Source organism: Oenanthe melanoleuca, chromosome Z (assembly GCF_029582105.1).
Source record: "Oenanthe melanoleuca isolate GR-GAL-2019-014 chromosome Z, OMel1.0, whole genome shotgun sequence".
Lineage (NCBI taxonomy): Eukaryota > Metazoa > Chordata > Aves > Passeriformes > Muscicapidae > Oenanthe > Oenanthe melanoleuca.
The window spans coordinates 10,132,105-10,141,230 of NC_079362.1; positions in this window are offsets into that span (position 1 = coordinate 10,132,105).

The following is a 9,126-nucleotide window of genomic DNA, read 5'->3' on the forward strand; positions in this document are numbered from 1 at the left end:
CAGTTTAAAGAATTTTTCCCATTGTCATGCTAATGGAGCTGGCCGGTTACACCGCGGGTCTTTGCGGGCTCTGGACAAAAGGGGTGGGTGGGATCGGCTTGGGGAGGGGCACTCGTGCTTCTGGAGGGGACTCGTGTTTCCGGCGAGCTGGGAGGTGGATCCTCTCGGTCTTGGAGCCACGCGGCCAAAGGCAGGAGAGCCAGACCCTCTGCCATCACCTGCCCTGCATCTGCCCTGCTACAGCCTCCAGTCTCTGCGGACACAGCTGAGCACCAGAACCCAACGGTGAGCGAGGAGCTGCCCGCTCCAGCCGCTCCCACCTGAGACCGGCACGGCCGCAGCCGCCCCTTCCTGCCTCCGCTCCTGCCAAGAGAGAGCGTGCTCACAGCTAAAGAAAGGACTGGAACCGAGTTATCTGTTCTGTTCTGTTAGTAATTTTAACAATTGCTGTTGTTTCTGCTGGTACAGTTAGATATATTAGTAAAAGAGCTGTTATTCCTACACCCTTATCTCTGCCTCAGAGTCCTTGATTCAAACATTTTTAATATTTGCGGGGGGGGGAGTGGAATTCGGGTCTCTGCTTCAAAGGAAAACTTCTGCCTTTCTTGGCAGACCCTGTCCTTCAAACCAGGACAGGCTCTCAGGCAAAGATATGGGAATTAGGAATAACAGTTCTTTACTAGGAAAATTAAAATAGAAATACAGTATTACAAAAAAAAAAAATCCCAACCCTGACAGAGTCAGAATACAACCTGACACCCCATCAGTCAGGGTGTTGGTAGCAGTCCCATTAAATGGTGTCTTCAGTCCTCCTGCAGTGGCAAGTGTGGTTCAGTTGAAGCAGTGCTCCTGTAGAAGGGTGCAGCCTTCCTCCAAAAGTCCAGGGATGATGTAGAAAGGTCCGGCTTTTCCTCTAGAATCCAGTGGAAAGATGGTAACTTGCTGTCCAACAGCTCTGTTTTTATCTAGATAGGAAAGGCTTGGTTCCTCCCCCTGGCTGGAGCATCTCCCAATGGGATGATGTAATTTTATTAGTCATACAGTGAGACATAATGGGCCAGTAGCAGATTATATCTTCCTGGAGGGAGGACGAGCTGTGGAAAACATAAAGATGATTGCCCGATCTTATCTTAAAGATGGACTGTAACTGTTAAGGCTAGCCGGGGGGTTTCTAGCCTCAAACTGCTACAAGTCCGGATAGCTCTGAAAAGTCCTGCATGCAGTACAGCTACAAAGCTAGCTGAAAAGTCTCCAGGACCTTGCTGCAGAGGCTCCAAAGATAGTTTATTTCTCTGAAGAGTTTCCACATGCAAAATCCAGTTACATAGTATAACAAGGTGTTTTTATAGCTCTCCAGAGGATTGAGTTTCAAACCAATAAAACTACAAGTTACAAAACTATCCAATTACTTTAAAATTCTAAGTAAGGAAAAACCAATCACTTAACCACTTAAACAACCAATAGAAATCCTAATAGATAACAGAGGTTTTGATAAGGAAAGGGGGAGCATCGCTCTGAAAGGTTTCTTTGTCTTAGGGGATTAACTCCCAGGGGCCTTTCTCTTAGGGGGTATGGTATCATCTACAATGTACCATTAGCAGATGGTATGTGCCACGGAGATAAGGAACCCGTATCCCAACGGATTTTAACAGATGGTGATAGACTACACATTTCTGGCCACATCAACCCAACACACCTAAGTAATCCATGATTTTATGGAACATAAAATCACCACCAGATTTTACAACTTTACATCCCTGAGTTGCGGATCAGATGGGATACAGTCTCCTTAGCATCCAGGCAGTTTCTATTTAAAGGAAAAAATAACCATTTCATTCTTTTTTCTGGAAATCAGCTGTCTGCTTTTACTACTCAGCATTTACACAATGTTAGTCTGTTCCAGGCCAAGTCAGAAATCTTAAACCAAAATGCTGTCTTTGGTATGAAGTGATAGTGTTTTGTTTTAATTCTTTTCCTCTTTTGTTTTGTTTTGTTTTGTTTTGGTTTGGTTTGGTTTGGTTTGATTTGGTTTGGTTTGGTTTTTTTTGTTTTTTTTTTTTTTGGTTGACATTTGAGGTTTTTTTTCATGAGTTCACACAGAAATTCCTGTACATGAAAGAGCAGTTTATATTGTAATCTTTCCAGTCACACAGAGCAAAACAAGTGTTCATGAAATTTTGAAGGAGAAAAAGGTATATTTCACAAGCTATATTTCACATAGCATTTTCCATTACTAGAATGCTGCCAATAAGTCTGTAATGACTGGAATCTCCTCTTCCTGGAGATTTCACACCCTCAGAAAAAGACAGATCCCTGCAGAATAATTTATAACTACACAGCTGTGTATTCTTTGGGACTCTTTCTACTTCTGTTGGCAAATGGGATAGTGAAATACCACGAACACAGAATTCACTAACTGTTTTTACAGGCAGTCAGATTATAAAGGAAAATATAGACAAAGGTAATAAATTCATAATGGAAAGCTGGACAAGGATAGCAAACCTCACATCTTCATTTCCCTGTCTCCTGAAGCTGGAAGTTTCTCTTCTTTCTTCACCTGCTGACCAGGTGGCAAAATCTGTTCCAGAATCAGTAACAGACTCTTTTCAGCTCAGAGGTCTACAATCAGATCAAGGTGGGAAAGCCAAGAGTTCTTAATAAAAACCCCAAAAAAGAGTAGAAGGGTAAAAAAAAAAAAAAAAAAAAAAAAAAAGAAAGGTCATTATTTGCTACTATCCGTTCCTGGAAAAGGTGAATGCTTGTTTTTTGTCAACTTGATGAGGAATTGGGCCAAAATCAAAGTACTTTGGAGTACAGACAGATAAAATTAACTTTGCCTGTAATATATAACTATTATAGAGTCTCTAAGATTTACAAACCACAATAAAGGATGGAAATTTAATGAACAAATATATAGTCTACAAAGGATGTAAGACTCAGAGATCACAGATAATAAATATGTCTTTGTTCACAATATGTGCACCTGATGTGGCTGTCTTCTGCTCTTTGGATTGTTTTCCTTTGGGTATTTTTTCTTTTTTCAAAATAGTTGAACAGATAGCTGAACACAGATGGCTGGCTGAGACAAATGGAAATTATTTTAATACCTACAATAGACAGTGGGGAGAAAGAAGAAAAAAAAATGGGAGAGAAGGAAATATGCCAGATGAGGTTCTACCAACTTAACGTGAATGAAACTACAACAAGTGCTGACATTCTGGCGTTCAAAACTTGCTTATACAGGGGTCTAAGGGGTGGAATGTTAACGTTCTTAACTTTGTCCGAGTGAAATGTTAGTAGAGTTTTCCTCTACTTCAGCTTGCCAAAACGTCTGTGTTTGTGTTTACATCGGTTGGAAACAACGGGTTATCCTTCGGAGAAGAGAGCTCTCCCGGAGCCAGACCCTGCGCTCCCTCACACTCCGCACCGTCCCGCTGCGTCACGCGTGAGCGGAAAGACTCCCGAGCGGAACAGGTCCTGGCAGCTGCACGGGCATCCCAAACAATTCTCCGCGGCACGGAAGGGGGTCCCACCGAGCTCCCCCCGGTGCCGAGTCTGCCTCCGCTTCAGTTCCGGTTCGGTTCCGGTTCCAGGCTCCGTGACGGGCGGAGCGCAGTGGGACCTGGCGGAGCGCGGCAGCACACGCAGCTGCCAGGACCTACCCAGGGTGCTGCTGCGCATGTACGGCCTGCGCTCCTCCTCAGCCTGCATATCTTCCTCCTCATCGTTTTCTTCATCTTTTTCCTCTTTTTCTCGTTCCTGCTTCTCTGCCACCGCCGCCATGGGGAAGCTGAACGTGGTGATGCTGCGGTACCTGTCCCAGGAACACTTCAGGGTGCTGACCGCGGTGAGAGGGCACGGGCAGTCCGGGCCGGGCCGGGCCGTTGGGAGGGACCCGCGTGGTGCCGCTGCCTCCCCTGGGGCTCCGTGCTGGCCTGCTCTGGGGAGGGCCTGGTTCGTGGCGGTGTTTCCCTCGGTCGCCCGGCTGGGGGTGATTCAGCAGGGACAGGGAATTTTTGGGGATGCCCGGTGGTTCTCTGGGCTTGCCAAGGAGAGTCTCTGAGGACACCCGAGGGGTCGCAAACCCATCACAGTGAGGCAGCATCCGCAGCGTCTCTGCTCTCGGCTCAAAGTCTGGAATATGCTCAGAGGGCCAAGATGCATGCTTTGGAGATAAAGTTGAAATGTTCAAGTGCAATGAAGAGTTTAGAAGCCTTTGTCAGAGACCCCTGACAACTGGACAGGTGCAAGTGCAAAAGGACTTTTGGTTCATTTTAATAGTAAATGTGGGTAAGTGAGACTAGGTGGGGCTAGGACATGAATGTGTATTAGGAGTATTGTGTAATCCTAGGCTTTTAGGGAATAAATAGAGCAGTAGTGTGAAGTTTCGGGGTTCATACTTTGGGAGGAATTATCCCCATGCACCTCAGTGTTAATAATAATGCGTATCTACTTTATAACGCTCATTTCTCAGGAGTTATAGAGACTTTTCTGCATATCAGTTGGCAAGCCAGGCAGGAGTCCTCTGTCCGGCTGCGAGAGCGGGGCAGGGAGCGTACTCCCTATGGTGCACCCCAGGATTTTCCTGGAGGCACTCTGTGACTTGGATCACTCTACTGGGGACAGACAATGACCTGCTGGCCTGCAGATAATGCATTATAATAAATATATAATAAAATATATATTTAATAATAAATTATGTGTGGACACTGCTCAAGGCTCAAGGAGAAACCTAATCTGGTTTTTCATAAGCTGTTGACTTTTCTCAGCTCCAGCTTGGATCTTTCCCAGGCTGGGGAGCTTTCTTAGAAACAAAACAAGGGAAGGAAGAAAGGAAGAAAACACAGATTGACACCTGGTGTTGACCACTGAGGTGTGTAAGTGTCTCATGATATTTTGCAGAAAGCATGTTTTCTCTGACCAATGAGTCCTTTTTACTTTGTTTTTCCCTATGTATCCTATATATATGCCATGACTTTTCAATAAATCACTCTTTCTTGCTACCTGGAAGGAGTTTTGCGGCTGTGTTCTTCACCACTTCCTAGCCTTACAGCAACATCTGGCGGTTGCACCGAGATAGCACCCTCTCGCGACTTGCACTCAAAGAAATCCACGATTGGGGATCGTCAGTGGAGCTGGGAGCAGGGACAGCAGAGCTGGGAGCTCTGAGAGCTGGAACAGCAGAACCAGGAGCCTGGAGAGCTGACATAGTGGAGCCGTAAGCTGTCTGGGAAGCCACGAGATATGCCGAATTGCCTTCTTCTTCAACGAAAGAGGTACTGTTTTTTGTATAACCCAGGAGCTGAGCAGCACTTTTCAGAGCAGCAAAACACGCCCCCCCTCCCCCCAGTGTAGTAGCTACATGGGAAATATCTCTTTAATAATGGGAAGCCATTTCTCCAAAAAGCAGGAAACCACACTATCTATTTGGAAAGGAGTACTAGAAAGCATGGAGACCCCGGTCTCAGATAAAGACTAAACTGCCTTGTTATCCTGACTGAAGGATTGCAGATTTTCTGACTATCCAGAGATTGCATTCTTCCCGGCAGCCTGTGGAGCTTTGTGAGACCATTTATATGAGGACCTTCAGGGGGAGGACATTTCAGTTTCCACTCCACCAAGTACTTGGGATATTATTAATTGTAGCATGACAAAAGGCAGTGAGGACCAGGAGGGGAGTGAGACGGATCCAACAACCAACTGGGCTTTCTATCAGCCTCCCAGGCTGGCACTCTACACTCTCCTGCAACAGGCCAAGCTCACAGCTTGCCCCACAATTCTTACACGCCAGCAAGGTCACAAGTTCCTTCGCCACTTACCAAAGGGCCGTCTTGTCTCCATGCGCATATGAGGTGACCTGCAGCGAGCAAAGGAAAAGGAGCCAGATGCCCTCAGAAATGTGCCTGTCTTGTGGAGTACCACAGAACAATCTAGTCCCAACAGAGAACATTTCCCCTTTCCCAACGTGCCTCCAGGAGCAACTGTTCTTTCCCACAGCAAGTAAGAGAACAACAAGGACGCTGCCCTGGGCTCTGTCTACATTTGGGCCTCTTGTGCCAGGAGGGAAATAGAAACATTGTCATGGAAATGCCTGTTGCTTTTTAACAAGCCAGAGTTCTAGCCAAGAGCTCAAGCAATGTTTTCCTCTTCTCTTTGCTGCATTCTATGTACTTCTTCAGAAATTGCATGCACTAATCCCCATCAATTTTCTGAAGGCCATAGCCAAAGAAAGCTTCCCCCATGGGCCCTCTTCCCTGTGGCAGCTCTCTGCTGAAGAACCCTGGGAACCTTGCCTGGCTTCAGCAGCAAACTCTACTGCTTTGGAGTTTGTGCTGCATTGCCAAGGGAATCGCTGTCTTGGCACACCAGAAAGGGTCAAGGCCTCTAAATGGCAGAATGTGCAGCCAAAGATGCTTTATCTCACTCCCAGAGAGAATCGCAGAATGTTTACAAGTGTTTCTGAGGGTGTCTCCTTAGAGTCTGCATTTTGCAGGTGGTCTAGGTTGAAGCAGCAAGCTGAAGGAATGCCAGACTCCACTGCCACGCACTGTCCCGTGCAGGGAACGCAACTTGCTGCAGGTTACATTGCAAATACCGTCCAGCCAGCACCTGGTATAGACACCCCCTTTGGAACTGACCCTGTTGGCAACAGATTTCCTATAGTGGGGGCATCTGAGTGGTCATTTTGCTCCCAAATCAACTCGGTCACTACTCGGGCATAAAGAGCAGAGTGAAGAACAGGCCAGGTGATGTGACCCCCAGGATAAACCTTCACTTAGGAGTCAACTGCGCCAGGTAGGAGCCAGAATAGGCAACAGAAAAAACGGCGCAAACTGTGGCACAGACTTGCCGGATCATTTTAGCAGTGCTCTGCAGGTTTGCACACTGAATGTCACCCGAGGGAAGAAGCAAGACTCCTCTCGGGGTGCAGGCCGTCTGCTGAGAACTCCTTGATCACAAGGATCCTCCCGCAGCCAGCGAGCGCAAGAGCCGCTCTGGACAGCGAGGCCTTGCGCGCCCCGGGACGGCGCCGTGCTGACAGCTCTGTGACGTGGCACCGCTGCCGTGACCTCACAAGAGCGGCTGCTCTGCCTTTGTTGTCGTACTTGTGCCCAGCAACCCCATCTCCTGTAGAGCTGATGCAAAGGAAAAGCCTGGCAGTTTCTCCTCAGGCATCATGCACCAGCAAAAATCCTCACGCTCCATGAGCCAGTGCTCGAGACATCCCAGGCAAACTCAGAAAATGCACCGGACCAGCTGATGCCCAAGAATTGCAAGCAAACAAGACTTTTGGTCTTCAAGGCTTTGACAAAAAGAAAGTGTTCTTCTACCTTCTGGCATCTCAGTTGGTTCTCAAAAATCAAACTTCTTCAATGACATTCAGGGGACAAAAGAAGCAAGGGAAATAAATTTCCAGGGGTATTGCAGTGTGCAGTTGCTTCTTGAGCACATGGATGCGTCTTCACTTTTGCTTTGACTCAGTTTGGAGCCTCCTGACCTCTCTTTGGGTCAGGGAGATGCTGGCTTATCTCCTGATGCAAAGCTCTTCTTGTTCTGCTTGCAGTTCCTCTGGCAACTTCAAGTCTCAGAAGATCCAGAAGAGCTGTGCGCTGATTCTTGGGCTGCCACAGTTTTGTTGTGTTGCAGCTCTGGCTGCAGCCTGCGGCCCCGGGCTCTGCAATGCCCTGCAGATGTGGAGGCCAAAGAAGGCCCCTTTGCAACAGTCCAAAGCTGCTCTCTCACAGGTGTTTGCCCAGGCTCCATGCTCCCTGGAAGATTCCCTGCAGGCACTTGCACAGCCAAATCCCAGTAGAAACGACATGTACTCACTCTCTTCTCTTGCAGAATCCCAAATTAAAGACAGGAGCCAGCTTGAGAGAGAAAGAAAATACTGGGTGCCAGGAGGGATCAAGCGCCTGCAACTCCTCTGGAAATCAGCTCTGTTCACCCATGGAACAGTGATCCCAGGCTTAGCTCGTTTTCCTGGTGACTCAGCCCAGACAGATCCTCATCTGTTTGGTGTGAGGTGAGGGTCCATAGTGACGCGTAGGCTCCAGGCAGGTGCAAAGGAGAGTTGCCTGATTGTAGAAAGCAGGTCTTTGGAAGCAGTCAGGCTTTCATCAGTTTCACACTTTTCAGTCATAACAAAAATAATTTAACCAATCGCCATACACCACCATGTGAGTACACAAAAAAAAATATATACAAGGTTCTAGAATTTGTTTTTCTACCTTGAATTCAGCTGAGTCTCTTTTCTCCAGTCCTTTCCTCCTTAGCTGAAGTAGCCACCCTGAGACATGATTTGACCAGGCTTTCGCTTTCTAAGATTGTCAGAGAATTCACAGATTGACTAGGTTGGAAGAGATCTTCAAGATCATCGAGTCCAACCCATGCCCTATCTCCTCTAGTAGATCATGGCACAGAGTGCCACACACAGTCTTCTTCTAAATACATCCAGGAATGGTGACTCCACCACCTCCTGGAACCGGCCCATTCTATACTTTATGACTCTTTCAATTAAAAACTTCTTCTTCGTATCTAACCTAATTTTCCCTAGATGCAGCTTGATACTGTATCCTCTCTTTCTGTCGATTGTTGACTGGTGAAAAAGACCAATCCCTACCTGACCACAACCATCTTTCAGGAAGTTGTGTTGAGTGATAAGGTCACCTCTGAGTCTCCTTTTCTCCAAGCTGAACCCCAGCTCCCTCAGCCGTTCCGTATAGGATTTGTGTTCCAAGCCCCTCATCAGCCTTGTTGCCTCCTCTGGATGCGCTCAAATGTCTCAACGTCCTCCCTGAACTGAGGGCCCCAGAACTGGACTCAGAACTCAAGATGTGGTGTCACCAGTGCCGAGTACAAGGGAAGAATGGCCTCCCTGCTCCTGCTGGCCACACTATTCCTGATACAGGCCAGGTGCCATCGGCCTTCTTGGCCACCAGGGCACACTGCTGGCTCATGTTCTGCTGGCTGTTGATCAGTACCTCTCTGCCTGGGCACTGTCCAGACACACCATCCCCAGCCTGTAGCACTGCATGGGGTTGTGGCAAAAAAATCTGTTTAATATAAAATCCTCTTATTGAGGATGTATCAGATATTAAACTAATAAGAATCTCAATTCTCTTC